This window comes from Eriocheir sinensis, chromosome 55, assembly GCF_024679095.1.
Source record: "Eriocheir sinensis breed Jianghai 21 chromosome 55, ASM2467909v1, whole genome shotgun sequence".
NCBI lineage: Eukaryota > Metazoa > Arthropoda > Malacostraca > Decapoda > Varunidae > Eriocheir > Eriocheir sinensis.
In genome coordinates this window covers 11,209,654-11,227,717 of record NC_066563.1, presented here as the reverse complement: position 1 = coordinate 11,227,717, position 18,064 = coordinate 11,209,654, and the positions used below count along the sequence as shown (strand labels likewise).

The 18,064-nt window shown below is 46.5% G+C and overlaps 1 protein-coding gene across 1 annotated transcript in view; it reads right to left on the bottom strand.

Annotated features, from left to right (window-relative positions):
• Nucleotides 1-18,064, bottom strand: part of LOC126983838 (fibrillin-1-like) — a 184,982-nt gene that overhangs the window by 66,526 nt on the left and 100,392 nt on the right. The gene's annotated exons all lie outside the window — the stretch shown is intronic.

Below are 18,064 nucleotides of genomic sequence, written 5' to 3'. Positions count from 1 at the left end.
AAAAAAAGAGAGAGAAGCGTAGGAGAACATACACTAGCAGATATAAAGACAAGGAGGAAGAAGAAGAGGAGGATAAAAAACAGCAGCAACGAGAGAGACCAAAAAAAAAAAATTAAGGGGGTGTCGCCACTACACAACCCGACTTTAAAATACGAGCCAATCTAAGCTGAGGGGTCGTGGCTGCCTCTCCCCGGCCTCACCGATTAGCTCTTTTACTTTACGCCCGGCGACCGATGCCACAAAAGGACTCGCTCACACGCCCCTCACCCTTCGTACATGCAGGAAGGCGCGTCCATCAACACAAGGGATGACTGAAGGACTGCGTGGGCCATGTATAGGAGAGAGGGAAGGACTGACGTAGGGGTAAAGAAGGATAAGGATAGGAAGCGTAGGGAAGGATGGGATAGAGAGGAAAGATAAAATAAAGACGAAATGAGAGGGTGAAAAGTATAGGAAGCGTTAGGGAAAATTGTGATAGAAAGGAACGATGCAGTTGATAAGAGATAGAGTGTTGGGGAGCGTAAGATAAGAGGTGAGGAAAGGGATGATAAGGAAGGGAAGATGGAGACGATAAAGAGAGGGGTTATAGAGACGGTGTAAGAGAAGGAGGAAGAGGAGGAGAGATATAACAAGGAAGAAGGGGAGGAAGAAGAAAAGTCAGACAAGAAGAAAATGCAGAAAATGAGTAAAAAAATAAGTTAGAAAATAAGGAAAGAATCAAAAGAGGAAGATAGTGGATGAGGATAAGAAAGGAGAAAGATGTAGAAAACGAAAGAAAAGAGAATGTGGAAGGAGAGAAAGAGCGAAGGACAGAGGAGAGAGAGAGAATGAGGAAAGCATCAAAAAGAGGGAGAGAGATAAACAGCGGAAGAGGAAAAATATGGAAGAAGGAAGATGTAGGAAGGGGGAGGGATGAAAATATGGAAGAGGTAGAGAAAAGGACTGAGGAAGGAAGAAACGAGAACGGGGAAGAAAACAGGAAAGAAGAGGGAGAGAGATAAACAGCGGAAGAGGGAAAAAATATGGAAGAAGGAAGATGTAGAAAGGGAGAGATGAAAATATGGAAGTAAAGAAAATGACTGAGGAAAAAGAAACGAGAACGGGGAAGAGAATAAGGAAGAAGAGGGATGGAAAGGAACTAGAAAATATGAAAGTAATAAAAGAAAATCACAGAGACCAGAAAACGAGAAGGGGGTTAAGGATAGGGAAGAAGAGGGATGGAAAGAAACTAGAAAATATGAAAGAAGAAATAAAGAAAATCCCAGAAAAGACAGAAAATGAGAAGGGGAATGAAAGAAGAAATAAAGAAAACACAGAGAAAACAGAAAATGAGAAGGGGGTTGAGAATAGGGAAGAAGAGGGATGAAAAGAAACTAGAGAATATGAAAGAAAAAATAAAGAAAATCACAGAGAAGAAAAAAACGAAAAGGGCGATGAAAAAAAAAAAAGGTTAGATAAAAAGGAGATAGACGAGACGTTGCGTTATATTCTCAGGTGTATGGGGGCTCCACAGGTGAGGTGATTAGTGCATAGGTGGCGGGGCAGGTGAGGGGGGGGGGGCCGTCCAGGTGTTGAGTGACATAAAAATAGGTGAAGGAGCCTGGGGGAAGGAGCGCTGGAATCCTGGGAGTCCTGCGAGGGAGTAGGATGCGGGCAAAAAACAGCTAATATGTGTTAAGGACGTATCAGGTTGGAGGGAGGCGGGGGGAGGGGGGAGGGGGTGAAGGGGGGGAAGGTGTCAGGATGTGTATAGGACAGACTTGTTAAGGCGGGGACGTGGGGAGGAGGGTAAGAGGAGGGAGGGAGGGGGAGGGGAGTGGGCGGGGATGGGCTGTCAAAAGGGCTGCTGTGTGAAGGGAAAGCCCGCCCACACTGTTACCTGACCCACCCCCGCCCCCCTACCCCCCCTACCCACCCCCCACATCCCCCCTCCACATACCCACTCTTCCATCCACGCACCCTTCCACCCCCCGAAAAAATCTACTCCCTCACACATCCACACGCCCACCCACACACACGCACAAACAAACACACATCAACACCAGCCGCCCCCGCACGTAAACACACACGCACACACACACACACACACAAGCACACCCACATACACAACTACAAAAAGAAGGAAAAAAGTAAAATATAGACAGAAAAAAAAAGATCGTGTGTCTGAGAGAATGCACAGCTGGGAGATGATACGAAATTGGGGAGGGGGGAGAAAGGGGAAAAGGGGAGAAAGGGGGGAAGGGGAGAAAGGGAGAAGGGGAGAAAGGGGGGAGGGGTAGAAAGGGAGAAAGGGGGAAAAAGGGGAAAAGGGAGAAAGGGAGAAGGGGGAAGGGGAGAAAGGGGGGAAGGGGAGAAAGAGGAAGAAAGGGGGAAGGGGAGAAAGAGGGAGGAAGGGGGAAGGGGAGAAAGAGGAAGAAAGGGGGAAGGGGAGAAAGAGGGAGGAAGGGGGAAAGGGGGAGGAGGAGGGAAGGGGGGGTAAGGACATGAAAAGCCAACAAGGAAAAATTCAAGTTTGTTTGGGCTATCGGCAACACCATTCACACGGAAAGTAAACACGCCAGCATAAAATAAATAAACGTTCGATAAGCTTTCCATAAACACAGCCGCTAACGATAACGCGCGAACCTGAACATGCAATTATCTATGAAATATTGAAGAGGAGAAAAAAAAGATGGCGTATCCCTTAACATAAAGCCTGGCATCATCAGCGCATCGAAGCTCCAGTCACACGGACCACGGAAAGGTTGATTATTCCACCCAGGTAGCGAAGGCAAGGTAACACTTTAATTAACATGCAAGGTGACCCCGCCGCCCAGGTAACGACCCCCTGCATGCAAGGTGACGCCCTTCATACAAGCCGACTCTCCCGAACCAGGTAACACTCTCCCTATCCCCCTGCCAGCTCCTCTAACAGGTAACACTCCCCCCTACCAGGTAAAACTCTCCTCTACTCCTATCCCAGCCCCCTACGAGTCCCCTTGCCAGTAACACTCCTTATACACACCTGGTCTCCCTTTTTGGTGTACCTATAGATGAGTTAAGGCATCCTAAAGTAGACTTGGTAAGGTTTGGTTAAGTTGGACAAGGTTAAGTTGGGTTTGGTATGGGTGAGTTAGAATTGGTTGGATTAGGCTTCGTTAATCGTTAAGTGACGTTACGTTAAGTTACGATAGACTAGGTTAGTTTTGGTTAAGTTGGACAAGGTTAAGTAGGGTTCGGTTTTGTGTGTTATGTCTGATTTAGTTAAGTTTTCCTTTGTAGTGAAATCAAACGTTATAAGATAGACTTGGTTAGGTTTGGTTAAGGTGAACAAGGCTAGGTTTAGTTTGATTTGGTTAAGTTACTTTTGGTAGTGGAATAAAAACTTCTAAAACCAGACTAAGTTAAGTTTGTTTGAGCTTCACTAGGTGGTTTGAGTTAAGTTAAATTTGGCTGGGTTTCGTTAAGTTAGGCTTGGTAGTGGAATCAAAAGCTCCAAGCCCAGTGAAGAATAGGTTTGGTTAAAGGTTTGGTTCGGTTAAGTCTGATTAAGTTAAGTTCAGTAAGTTTGAGAAATATGAACCAACTTAAGCCAGGGCAGTTCATAGCCAAAACTAGCCGGCGTCATGCAGGACACTATATAACATCTACTATAAAAGAAAAACCGCCGCAACCATAGAAGTTAGATTCCTTTCCCTTTCCTCCGGCACTCTGCTAACAACTTAACACGAAGCAGAGCAGGGCGGGGCGAAGCAAGACGGGGCGGGGCGGGGTAGAGAGGTAGCTACGTGAGGGGAATGTAAACTCGGCTCGGGAATATTCATTATCTACCTGAACAAAGGTGAAAGTGGTCAAAAAAGTATGAGAAGCGGCAGTATTCATGGGCCAGAAAGTGAATGGCTGCGCGGGAAAATGTTGGCAATCCCACGCTCCCTTATTTGAGTTTTTTCTTTGTTTTTGTTTTATATCTTTCTTAGCTTTCTTGTTTTTATTTCTTTGCTTTCTTGTTTGTGTTTTTTCTTACTCTCTTTACTTGTTTTTTTCTTTATTTTTTCTTTACTTTCTTATTTGTGTTTTTTTCTTTATTTCCTTTACTTGCTTGTGTTTTTCTTTACTTTCTTGTTTACTTTCTTTAGCTTGTTTCTTTCTTTACTTTGTTGTTTTTACTTTACTTTCTTATTTGTCCTTTTCCTTAACTTTCTTTACTTGGTTGGGTTTACTTTACATGCTTATGAGTCTACTTGCGTTACTCTTTACTTGTCTGCTCATTTTCTTTACTTTCTACTCCTACTTTTCTTTGCCTATCGGAGGACTTGATTCCATACACCCAAACGGCCCGGGGAGTCACACGGGAGAGCACAAAGGTGAGTCCCAATGCGCATGAAATTAGAAGGTAGACGCAGGTTCGATAAAGACTCCATATAAGGAAAGATTATACGGAAGGATGCATATATGTGTGTGTAGGGAGAAGGGGGAAGGGTATGTGTGTGTGTGTGTGTGTGTGTGTTCACGGTGGTCGCGTTCCTAATCATAATTTATGCGCCATTTACTTACTTCCCCTTCTTTCCTCCACCCTTCCTTTCCTCCATATATAGACGTGGAGGAAATTAGGGAAGGAGAGGAGGGGGAATAGGTAAGTTTATAGAAGAAGAAGACGAAGACGAAGACGAAGACGAAGACGAAGAAGAAGAAGAAGAAGAAGAAGAAGAAGAAGAAGAAGAAGAAGAAGAAGAAGAAGAAGAAGAAGAAGAAGAAGAAGAAGAAGAAGAAGAAGAAGAAGAAGAAGAAGAAGAAGAAGAAGAAGAAGAAGAAGAAGAAGAAGAAGAAGAAGAAGAAGAAGAAGAAGAAGAAGAAGAAGAAGAAGAAGAAGAAGAAGAAGAAGAAGAAGAAGAAGAAGAAGAAGAAGAAGAAGAAGAAGAAGAAGAAGAAGAAGAAGAAGAAGAAGAAGAAGAAGAAGAAGAAGAAGAAGAAGAAGAAGAAGAAGAAGAAGAAGAAGAAGAAGAAGAAGAAGAAGAAGAAGAAGAAGAAGAAGAAGAAGAAGAAGAAGAAGAAGAAGAAGAAGAAGAAGAAGAAGAAGAAGAAGAAGAAGAAGAAGAAGAAGAAGAAGAAGAAGAAGAAGAAGAAGAAGAAGAAGAAGAAGAAGAAGAAGAAGAAGAAGAAGAAGAAGAAGAAGAAGAAGAAGAAGAAGAAGAAGAAGAAGAAGAAGAAGAAGAAGAAGAAGAAGAAGAAGAAGAAGAAGAAGAAGAAAGAAGAAGAAGAAGAAAGAAGAAGAAGAAGAAAGAAGAAGAAGAAGAAAGAAGAAGAAGAAGAAAGAAGAAGAAGAAGAAAGAAGAAGAAGAAGAAAGAAGAAGAAAAGAAGAAGAAAGAAGAAGAAAAGAAAGAAGAAGAAAAGGAAGAAGAAGAAAAGGAAGAAAAGGAATAATAATAATAAGAAGAAGAAGAAGAAGAAGAAGAAGAAGAAGAAGAAGAAGAAGAAGAAGAAGAAGAAGAAGAAGAAGAAGAAGAAGAAGAAGAAGAAGAAGAAGAAGAAGAAGAAGAAGAAGAAGAAGAAGAAGAAGAAGAAGAAGAAGAAGAAGAAGAAGAAGAAGAAGAAGAAGAAGAAGAAGAAGAAGAAGAAGAAGAAGAAGAAGAAGAAGAAGAAGAAGAAGAAGAAGAAGAAGAAGAAGAAGAAGAAGAAGAAGAAGAAGAAGAAGAAGAAGAAGAAGAAGAAGAAGAAGAAGAAGAAGAAGAAGAAGAAGAAGAAGAAGAAGAAGAAGAAGAAGAAGAAGAAGAAGAAGAAGAAGAAGAAGAAGAAGAAGAAGAAGAAGAAGAAGAAGAAGAAGAAGAAGAAGAAGAAGAAGAAGAAGAAGAAGAAGAAGAAGAAGAAGAAGAAGAAGAAGAAGAAGAAGAAGAAGAAGAAGAAGAAGAAGAAGAAGAAGAAGAAGAAGAAGAAGAAGAAGAAGAAGAAGAAGAAGAAGAAGAAGAAGAAGAAGAAGAAGAAGAAGAAGAAGAAGAAGAAGAAGAAGAAGAAGAAGAAGAAGAAGAAGAAGAAGAAGAAGAAGAAGAAGAAGAAGAAGAAGAAGAAGAAGAAGAAGAAGAAGAAGAAGAAGAAGAAGAAGAAGAAGAAGAAGAAGAAGAAGAAGAAGAAGAAGAAGAAGAAGAAGAAGAAGAAGAAGAAGAAGAAGAAGAAGAAGAAGAAGAAGAAGAAGAAGAAGAAGAAGAAGAAGAAGAAGAAGAAGAAGAAGAAGAAGAAGAAGAAGAAGAAGAAGAAGAAGAAGAAGAAGAAGAAGAAGAAGAAGAAGAAGAAGAAGAAGAAGAAGAAGAAGAAGAAGAAGAAGAAGAAGAAGAAGAAGAAGAAGAAGAAGAAGAAGAAGAAGAAGAAGAAGAAGAAGAAGAAGAAGAAGAAGAAGATGAAGAACAAGAAAATGAAGAACAAGAAGAACAAGAACAAGAAGAAACGAAGAAAAAGAAGTATGAGGAGCAGAAACAGGTGCAGGGGAGGATAAGAAAAAGAGGAAGAGAAGAAAAAAGAAAAAAGATAAAGAAGACGAGCAAAGCCGCCTGCCACAGCCTCCCCCTGACTTTAAATAACAAAATAAACGAAGCGAGTGATGTCATGGATTATATTGCAGAAAAAAAACATAAAAGAACCAAAACTTATCACCACCACCACCACCACCACCATCATCATCATCATCATCATCATCATCATCATTGGCAAACATAAGGTCACGAAGAGAGAGGAAGACGAGGATAAGAAAGAGGAAAGGAAAGAAAGGAAGGAAGGAGGAGAAAAGAGAAGGAAATACATGAATGAGAGAAAGAAGGGAGGGATAAGTGGGAGGGAGGGAGAAAAGGAGAAGGAAGAAAAGGGTGGAGATAAGATAGAGAGAAAAGGACGAGAGAGAGAAGAAGGGAGAGCTAAGGAGGGATAAAGCGTGGGAAAGGATGAAGCGAGACAGAGCCAGCTTGGAAGGAGGTGCAGGGAGACAAAACAGGTGGGAAGGAGGGAGAGGGAGGAAGGGAGAAAAAAAGTGAAGCAGGGAGGAAGGAAGACAACGTGGGAGAAGGTGAAAGAGAGGAACGGGAGCTGAAAGAGAGAGAGAGGGGGAGGAAGAAGGAAAGCAGAAAAGAGGGATGGAGGAGTAAAAGTGGAGGAGGGAAGAAAAGAAGGAAGGAGGGACGGAGGAAGAAAGACTGGGAGAGGATGAAAGGAAGTGAGAAGGGAGGTAGAAAGACTGGGAGAGGGTGGAAGGAAGTGAGGAGCGGGGAAAGAAAGAGAAAGAGGGAAGGGAACGGACGAAGGAAAAACGAGGAGGGAGGGAAGGAGGGAGGGAGGGAGGGAGGGAAAGAGGAACACCTAATATCAACAAGAGGCGGGAGTTTATGAGCCGTCTAGACTGTGCTGTCACGGCGGTTGCGTCATCATTACGTCATGCATCACGTCAGCGCCTAAGCCTCCCTGTCCCTCCTCCCCCATGCCCCCTCCTCTTCCCCCGATGCAGGTTCAAGTGAAAGTATTAAGCCTCTGCGGGCGGCAAAGTGCAGCCCGGCGCCCCGCAGCCTCGGGAAGAATCTGCCTCATTATGACCCAAGTGACGCCGTTTATGTAATTCATTCTTTGGTCACTCTTTTCTTTCTCTCATTGTTATTTTTTTTTTAACAGGTTGATGAAAAGAGCAAAGGCTACGTAAAAAAAAAATGGAAAGAAACTTCACCATGACTAGAGTGACGCCGTTATGTGATCCGTTCTTGGGGGAGAGTTGTTCTGTTCTTTCATTCTGTTGTTTATGCTTTTTAAGGGAAGATAAAAAAGCAAAGGTTACATATATGATAAAAAAAATGCATCTCGACAAAAGTGACACCGTTTATGTGATTCGTTCTTAGGAGAGAGTTGTTCTTTTTTCTCTTTTCTGTTGTTCATATTTTTTTTAAGGAGAGAGAGAGAGAGAGAGAGAGAGAGAGAGAGAGAGAGAGAGAGAGAGAGAGAGAGAGAGAGAGAGAGAGAGAGAGAGAGAGAGAGAGAGAGAGAGAGAGAGAGAGAGAGAGAGAGAGAGAGAGAGAGAGAGAGAGAGAGAGAGAGAGAGAGAGAGAGAGAGAGAGAGAGAGAGAGAGAGAGAGAGAGAGAGAGAGAAAAAAAGAAAGAAAGAAAGAAAGAAAGAAAGAAAAGAAAGAAAAAGAAAGAGACAAAGTTTGAAAGGGAGAGAGATAAATAAAAAGGCAGAGAAGGAGGTTAAGGAGAGGACCGCTGTGTCACGATTGAACCACCTTTCTCCTGAGAACCACACAGCACAGCACAGCACAACACGGTACAACACAACACACCATACCACAATACACCATACCACACCACAACACAACACACCACACAACGCAAAACACCATAACAAACACAACACAACACGGCCTCGACAAAGGACGCAGCCTGGCCATTAAAACCCAGTTCACGACCTTCCTCACTCATTCTTCCCTCCACCCCCCATAAACATCCACTACCCCCTTCCTCCACCTCCATGCCCCCCCCCCTCCTCCTCTCCCTCCCCTCCTCCCCCCTCCCCCCCCAGACCCGAGGAAGACCAAGAAAGACACACAATGAGGATGGAGTTAACGAGGACCTGGACGAGGAGTTAAACAACGATAATAACAACAACAACAACAACAACAACAACAACAACAACAACAACAACAACAACAACAACAACAACAACAACAACAACAACAACAACAACAACAACAACAACAACAACAACTACAGCAATTAGAGGAAAGACAAGAACGTGAAAATGGAAACAAGGAATAAGAAATAATCAAAACAAAACGCCAGAGAAAAAAAAATAGAAAAACACACAAAAAAAGCGAGAGGTCAAAACTTTATCACAAGACATAAAAACAATAAAACAAAAAACTTCAATAGGAAACGAGAACTATAAAACACATGACAAAAAAACAACGGAGAGGAAAACAAAAACAAGAAAATCAAAGAAAGAAAAAGGAAAAGAAAAAAATACAGAAAAAAAATTATCGCAGGAAAATGAAAGAAAAAGAAAATCAAAAAAATCGAACACAAAAAAATATCACACACCTCAAAACCACAACCGCCGCAGATCATCTCAACAAGGAAAACAAAAACCCAACAGAAAAAAAAAAAATTAAACAAACAAAAAATATAAACACCACAAACCGCAACCGGCCCAGATCGTCTACACGGGGGTTCTGATACTCCTCGGCCGCGGGATCCTTCAGTAAAGCATCTCCGACACGCCCTCTATCGTCAGGTGTCGGGCGCGGGTGTGTCCAGTGGCAGCTTACGACCACTGGCTTATTCCTGCACCGCCCGGCGAGGCTGACCGTGTATGTAGCGCTGAAACCCGACACCCGACCGGGACTACGAGGAGGAGGGGGAAGAGGTAGGAGAGTAGGGGGTAAAGGAGGAGGATGGAGGAATGGAGGAGCTGCTGGGAGGGGGAAGAGGAGGAGAGTAGGGGGTAAAGGAGGAGGATGGAGGAATGGAGGAGCTGCTGGGAGGGGGAAGAGGAGGAGAGGAGGGGGTAAAGGAGGAGGATGGAGGAATGGAGGAGCTGCTGGGAGGGGGAAGAGGAGGAGAGGAGGGGGTAAAGGAGGAGGATGGAGGAATGGAGGAGCTGCTGGGAGCGGGAAGAGGAGGAGGAGGGGGTAAGGAGGAGGATGGAGGAATGGAGGAGCTGCTGGGAGGGGGAAGAGGAGGAGAGGAGGGGGTAAAGGAGGAGGATGGAGGAATGGAGGAGCTGCTGGGAGGGGAAGAGGAGAGAGTAGGGGGTAAAGGAGGAGGATGGAGGAATGGAGGAGCTGCTGGAAGGGGGAAGAGGAGGAGGAGGGGGGTGAGGAGGAGGATGGAGGAATGGAGGAGCTGGGAGGGGAAGAGGAGGGGGGTAAAGGAGGAGGATGGAGGAATGGAGGAGCTGCTGGGAGGGGGAAGAGGAGGAGAGGAGGGGGTAAAGGAGGAGGATGGAGGAATGGAGGAGCTGCTGGGAGGGGAAGAGGAGGAGAGGAGGGGGAAGGAGGAGGATGGAGGACTGGAGGAGCTGCGGGGAGGGGGAAGAGGAGGAGGAGGGGGTAAAGGAGGAGGATGGAGGAATGGAGGAGCTGCTGGGAGGAGTCAAGAGGAGGAGAGTAGGGGGTAAAGGAGGAGGATGGAGGAATGGAGGAGCTGCTAAGAGGAGTCAAGAGGAGGAGAGTAGGGGGTAAAGGAGGAGGATGGAGGAATGGAGGAGCTGCTGGGAGGGGAAGAGGAGGAGAGGGGGTAAAGGAGGAGGATGGAGGAATGGAGGAGCTGCTGGGAGGGGGAAGAGGAGGAGAGTAGGGGGTAAAGGAGGAGGATGGAGGAATGGAGGAGCTGCTGGGAGGCGGAAGAGGAGAAGAGGAGGGTTAAGGAGGAGGATGGAGGAATGGAGGAGCTGCTGGGAGGGGGAAGAGGAGGAGAGTAGGGGGTAAAGGAGGAGGATGGAGGAATGGAGGAGCTGCTGGGAGGGGGAAGAGGAGGAGAGGAGGGGGTAAAGGAGGAGGATGGAGGAATGGAGGAGCTGCTGGGAGGGGGAAGAGGAGGAGGAGGGGTAATGGAGGAGGATGGAGGAATGGAGGAGCTGCTGGGAGGGGGAAGAGGAGGAGAGGAGGGGGTAAAGGAGGAGGATGGAGGAATGGAGGAGCTGCTGGGAGGGGGAAGAGGAGGAGAGTAGGGGGTAAAGGAGGAGGAGGAGGGAGGAATGAGGGAGCTACTATAAGAGAGGCAAGAGAAACGAAGAATGGGGTGGATGAACATAACATGATAAAAAGGAGGAAAAAAGGGAAGGGGAGCCAGAAGGGAGGAGGAATGAGAGGCAAACGTAGAGAGAATAGAAAGAGAGAATGGAAGAATTGAGAAGAATGGAGGAAAAAGAGATGGAGTAGGAGGAGGAGGAAGAGAAGAGAGGAACAGAACAGAGAAAAAAAATACAACCCAGAAAAAAGAAAAACTACATAAAGAGCAAAACAGAATCAGTTAACCAACGACGAATCCAAGACAATATATAAAAAAAACATGACATGATAAAAAGGAGGAAAAGGAAGAGGAGGAAAAAGGGAAGGGGGAGCCAGAAGGGAGGAGGAATGAGAGGTAAACGTAGAGAGAATAGAAATATGAAATGGAAGAATTGAGGAGAATGGAGGAAAAAGAGATGGAGTAGGAGGAGGAGGAGTGGAGAAAAGAGGAACAGAACAGAGAGAAAAAAATACAACCCAGAAGAAGAAAAACTACAATAAGAGCAAAACAGAATTGATTAACCAACGACAAATTAAAAACAATATAAAAAAAAACGACCAACATATATATAAATTCTCACAATGACGAAAAATAACACAACCTACAACACAACAACAACACACAAAAAAAATGAGCAAACAGGAAACCAAAAACGGACGAAAAGCAAGACACCACAAAAAAAAAGACAACAACAAAAGAGAAAAACGAGAAAGCGACTTGGGAAAGGACGAGAGAAGCTTGTTTTGTCTCCTCTCGTGTCGTCTCCTCCTGTCTTCTTTTGTCTTGACTCGGCATGGCTTTTCTTGACTTGGCTTAGCTTGGGATGGCTCGGTCTTGGTCTGTCTGGCTTTCCGCTGCTTCGCGTGCTCGTAGGCTGAAGATAGAGGCGATAAGGCGGGTCAGGACGGGCGGGCAGAGGTCAGATCTTAACGTGTTCCCTATCGCCGGCCGTCTAGTCCTGAAGCTGGCTTGTGGCGCCGTCTTGCTCCTTAGGTTATGCTGCGAGGCCTTACCGAGTCACCGTATGTGGGAAAGGGAAGGGGAAGGTGGACGGGAGAGGAGGGGGGAGGAGAGGGAGGGAGGGAGAGAGGGATGGGATGGGGTAACAGGAGTGGAGTGTCAGAGTAAAGATGTGTCTCTGTGTGTTTTGGTGTGGGGAGGGGGAGGGGGAGAGGGGGGTACGTGTGTGTGTGTGTGTGTGTGTGTGTGTGTGCGCCGGTTATATATGGAGGATGAAGATGAAGAAAGAAAACGAGATGAAGAGAGAGAGAGAGAGAGAGAGAGAGAGAGAGAGAGAGAGAGAGAGAGAGAGAGAGAGAGAGAGAGAGAGAGAGAGAGAGAGAGAGAGAGAGAGAGAGAGAGAGAGAGAGAGAGAGAGAGAGAGAGAGAGAGAAAAGATGATAGAGAAAAAGAGAAACAGGAAACGACAGACTATGAACCAAACGAAGACAGACACAGTGAAGACAAACAGTGTACGAGAGAAGTCAACAAACACAAACACAAACACAGGACACAAACACAAACACGAAGACGCGGCTTTGTTTGATTCCCTTCCATCCCGATCCACAATAATGGGCTCTTTGTCACAGCGAAGGCGTATAATATAACCGAAGGCGGGGAGAGGTCACAGCGGGCCTCGGAACACGCAGGAAGACTGACCTTAATCTCTGGCGGAAATCTGACATCAAACTCCTTTCCTCGAGGCAGACACAGACGAGCTAAAGAGAAACTGGAGGAAGGAGGAAAGAGGAGGAAAACAAGGAAGAAGAAGAGAGAGGGAAGAAGAAGAAGAAAGAGAAGGAGATTGAATGACATCAAACTCCTTTCATAGACGACGGGGAGGATCAAAAGCTGAGGGAAGAAACAAGGAGAAGAAGAGAGAAAGAAACTAGAGAAGAAAGAAGGATTGAAGAGATATACAGAGGAAAGGAAGGAGATTATCTGACATCAAACTCCTTTCCAGACGGGCTAAAGAGGAGCTGGAGGAAGGAGGAAAGAGGAGGAAAACAAGGAAGAAGAAGAGAGAATGAGAACTAGAGAAGAAGAGAGGATTGAAGAGATATACAGAGGAAAGGAAGGAGAATATCTGACATCAAACTCCTTTCCAGACGGGCTAAAGAGGAGCTGGAGGAAGGAGGAAAGAGGAGGAAAACAAGGAAGAACCACAAGAGAGAATGAGGAGTAAAGAAGAAGAGAGGATTAAAGAGATATACAGAGGAAAGGAAGGATAATGGAGGAAAGGAAGGAAAGGAAAGAGAGGGAGAGGAAAAGGACGAGAGGGCGGGAAATGAAGAAATGAAATGAGAATGAAGAAGAGAAAGAAAGAAAGGAGAAAGTAAAGGGAAGGAAGAAAGGATGAAAGGAGTAAAGGAAGAAAAACACATAGAAGGAAGGAAGATGACAAAGATGAATAGAAAGGAGAAAAGAAGACCAACACACACACACACACACACACACACACACACACACACACACACACACACACAAAAGGTCTGTCACTATCCAAAAGTACATATATTCTTTTTTAGGGATGAAAGTTTCTCTCTCTCTCTCTCTCTCTCTCTCTCTCTCTCTCTCTCTCTCTCTCTCTCTCTCTCTCTCTCTTCCCTCCTCTCTCTCTCTCTCTCCCCACTCTCTCTCTCCTCTCTCTCTCTCTCTCTCTCCCCTCCTCCCTCTCTCTCTTCCCTCCTCCCCTCTCTTCCTCCCACTCTCTCTTCCCTCCCCACTCTCTTCCTCCCCACTCTCTTCCTCCCTCCCTCTCTCTTCCCTCCCTCCCTCTCTCTTCCCTCCCTCTCTCTCTCTTCCCTCCCTCCCCCACTCTCTTCCCTCCCTCCCCCACTCTCTTCCCTCCTCCCCCCTCTCTCTTCCTCCCTCCCCTCTCTCTTCCTCCTCCCTCTCTCTTCCCTCCCTCCCCACTCTCTTCCCTCCCTCCCCACTCTCTCTCTCTTCCCTCCTCCCTCTCTTCCCTCCTCCCCCACTCTCCTCCCTCTTCCCTCTCTCCCTCCCTCTCCCTCCTCTCTTCCCTCCCTCCCCCACTCTCTTCCTCCCTCCCCACTCTCTTCCCTCCTCCCTCCCTCCCCTCCTCTTCCTCCCCCACTCTCTTCTCTCCCCCACTCTCTTCCCTCCCTCTCCCACTCTTCCCTCCCTCCTCCCCACTCTCTTCCTCTCTCTCTTCCTCCTCCCACTCTCTTCCCTCCTCCCTCCCCCACTCTCTTCCCTCCCCCACTCTTCCCTCCCTCCCCTCTCTTCCCTCTTCCCTCCCTCCCCACTCTTCCTCCTCCACTCTCTTCCCTCCCTCCCCTCTCTTCCTCCCTCCCCTCTCTTCCTCCCTCCCCTCTCTTCCTCCCTCCCCACTCTTCCCTCCCCCTCCCTCTCTTCCCTCCTCCCTCTCTCTTCCCTCCCTCCCCCACTCTCTTCCTCCTCCCTCCCACTCTCTTCCTCCTCCTCTCCCCTCTCTCCCTCCCTCCCCACTCTCTTCCTCCCTCCCCACTCTTCCCTCCCTCCCACACTCTCCCTCCCTCCCTCCCTCCCTCCTCTTCCCTCTCCCCACTCTTCCTCCTCCCCTCCTCCACTCTCTTCCCTCCCTCCCCACTCTCTTCCCTCCCTCCCCTCTCTTCCCTCCCCCACTCTCTTCCCTCCCCCACTCTCTTACCTCCCTCCCCCACTCTCTTCCATCCCTCCCCCACTCTCTTCCCTCCCTCCCCCACTCTCTTCCCTCCCTCCCCCTCTCTCTTCCCTCCCTCCCCCACTCTCTTCCCTCCTCCACTCTCTTCCCTCCCTCTCCCACTCTCTTCCCTCCCGCTCTCTCTCTTCCCTCCCTCCCCACTCTCTTCCCTCCCTCCCCCACTCTCTTCCCTCCTCCCCCACTCTCTTCCCTCCCTCCCTCTCTTCCCTCTTCCTCACTCTCTTCCCTCCCTCCCCTCTCTTCCCTCTCCCTCCCCCACTCTCTTCCCTCCCTCCCCTCTCTTCCTCCTCCCCACCTCTTCCCCTCCTCCTCCCCTCTCCCTCCCTCCCTCTCTTCCCTCCCTCCCCCACTCTCTTCCCTCCCTCCCCCACTCTCTTCCCTCCTCTCTCTCCCTCCCTCCTCCCTCTCTCTTCCTCCTCCCCCACTCTCTTCCCTCCCTCCCCCACTCTCTTCCCTCCCTCCCCCACTCTCTTCCCTCCCTCTCTCTCTCTTCCCTCCCTCTCTCTCTCTTCCCTCCCACTCTCTCTCTCTTCCCTCCTCCTCCCTCTCTTCCTCCCTCCCTCTCTTCCCTCCTCCCCTCTCTTCCTCTCTCCCTCCCTCCCTCCCCTCCTCTCTTCCTCCCTCTCTCTTCCTCCCCCTCTCTCTCTTCCTCCCTCTCTCTCTTCCTCCCTCTCTTCCTTCCTCCTCTCCTCCCTCCTCTCTTCCCTCCTCTGCTCTCTCTTCCCTCCTCCGCTCTCTCTTCCCTCCTCCGCTCTCTCTTCCCTCCCCCTCTCTCTCTTCCCTCCCTCTCTCTCTCTTCCCTCCTCCACTCTCTTCCCTCCTCCGCTCTCTTCCCTCCTCCGCTCTCTTCCCTCCTCCGCTCTCTTCCCTCCTCCGCTCTCTCTTCCCTCCCCCTTTCTCTCTCCCCGTCTCCCTCTCCCCCTCTCCCTCTCCCTCTCAGTGACGCAGCAGTTTTATTCAGAGGCACTCCATAAACATCACCTCCCCCTCCTTCTGCTTCTGCTTCTTGCCGTGTAAAGCTCAGGTCCTATTTACCGGTCATTATTTTCCATCTCGTCATCTGGTTCGCCCTTTTTTCCCCTCGCCAAACCCGCATCTCCTACGTCGACGAGAGGGGGAAAATTTGACAAGTTATCATGCACGACCGGTTAGGCTTGTTCGTTTCCCTCACACCCAACCCGAAGTATTGTGCTTTTTTCTTCTTCAGATGTGTGTTTTTTCCCCTCTCTTCATATACCTCTTTTTTTTTCTTCCCACACCGATATCAAGTTACAGTTATTTATAGCAACAATATAGAACGACTCGATTCTGGCTGGGTGATTTTTTTTTTTTTTTTACCTTTTTTTTTTTTTTTACTCCAGAACGTGTCCATAATCTTTCCCCTCTTAATACTCTTCTTTTTCGTCACCATATCGATACCAAGTTGCAATTTACCGCTACAATAATAAAAAAAAAATTCACCTCTGCCTTTTTTTGGGGGGTCTCGAATGTTACCTTAAAGTCTGTCAATATTTTTCCCCTCGTCAAAATTATTCTGCTTTCATTATCAAGATCAAGTTACAGCAAATATAACTTCCCTTCTATCTATTTTTTTTATGTCTTTATAATGTATTTCCTGTAAGTCTGCCAATATTTTTTCACCTTTTCTATATTATTCTTTTTCTTCCAGTTCCCGAGATACAGTTACAATTTACAGCCACAATAAAGAAAACTCGTCTATGTTTCTTTTTATGTCTTTAATATGTGTTTCCTTTAAGTTTATGTCAATGGTTCGGATTTACACGACTCTGATGCAAGAATAATGGCCAGTTTTCTGTCATTCTTGAGATAGCTGCAATTTCCCGTCACAATAAATCAAAACTCGTCCTGGTCCTCCACCTCTCGAATGTGTTTCCCTTACGTCTGTGTCAGTAATCTTGGTTCACTTGACCTCTGATACATGAAAAATGGCAAGTGTTCTCACCGTGGGATCAGGTTACAGTTTCCCGACGCCATAAAGAAAGAATTCAATCCGCTTTCCATGAATTTAGAATGTTTCCCTTGCACATGTTTCCTCTGCTTGGATTCACTTGACTCCTGATAACAGAAAAGCAGGAACGACCTTTGCTGTTTTCCATGACTTTAAAGAATGACTCCTTTACGTCTACGTTAATTATCTGTATTCACATGACTTTTGATATTAAGAGAGGAGGTAAATGAAATATCTTGCGAATAATGCCCCTCCATCACGGGCCGGCGCAGAGGCTAATTCAGTATATTTATTTCTTAATGTTTTCCACTGTCATGTACATCAATGAAAAATTGTTCCTTAATAATCTTAATGCTCCTCCTGGCTGCCTCCCACGGCCCCTCGCGTCGTGTTCAAGTCTTGTTCCTGTTTTGCCTGCCCAAACCTGGCGCTTATCACAATAAAATGCATAAAGTATGAGTTTTGTATCATGGTCAGTATGCAACATGAATAATAAATATTAAACACAAGAGGTTCGAATATGTCCAAAAAAGTGTTTTTTGGGGTATTCAGAATATTATGAGTCAAATAATTACACGTCTTAAGACCAAATTCATACCAATGAAGAAAATCGATGAAACAAAATCCACTCGGGGGTTCAAAACCAAAGCAGTGCCTTAGGTTTGCAGTGGATATTATACAATAAAGTTTAAAACTTATTCGACACAACGACAAAGTAATACATTCGCGAAAGAAATTCAAATAAATGTGCAGAGCCGAGTCATAATGTTCCTCAGGATGGCTCGTCCGTTGTATCTGAGCCTCGGCGTCAACTGGCCCGGCAGGAGTTTGTTCCTCATGGCCGTGCTCGCCTCGGCCGTATGTGCGGGAGGGCGGGCGCGGGGGGGACACGGCGAGCACTGCCTGGCGGGCCTCGGCAATGCACCATCAGGAGGGCTTGTTAGCAGCTTGAATTGAGACTGCACGTCCGCCGCGGGCCATAACCTCACCCATCCTCACTCTCACCTCGGGCGCCACTCGCAGTAGTACACATGCCCTACTGTTTGTTAGCCTTCACTAAGAGGGATTTGTCTTGGGGCAGTGACTCGTCTATCAGCCAGTCAGTCACCACCACGACGTGCACGATGACGCTCACTAATATGAACTTTCGCGAGATTCTTATTGACGCAAACAAGCCTCTGTACTCTTTCAGAACTCTTAGGCAACTCCCACATCGGCACCAATTACATGCAACAGTCTAACGTAAGGAAATAAATAAAAATGTAAAAAGTTTGCTAACGAATGCGCAGTCTGGTTTGGAAATTTTATGGAAAGTATAAGATGAAAAATTTTAGAAAACATCACCTCAATCCGATCCTGGCCATTATTTCCACCTCCCTCAAGACGCTTTCTCTCTCCTCCTGAGATTATTAAGTTTTAGTTTCCCGCAAGAACTGGTGCATCATAATTTTCGTACCTCAGGAGCCAACCAGCCGGCCAACCCACAAGGCGAGCACGCACACACACACACACACACAAAAAAAAAGTTGAATCTCAAGGAGGGAGAGGGTGTGAAGAGGAGGAGGAGGAGGAGGAGGAGGAGGAAGGGTCAAAGGTTATGTTTACTCATCTCTTTTCTCACTAATCTTGTGCACTAATTATACACTAAGAGGAGGCGAACAACGGGCAAAACAAACAA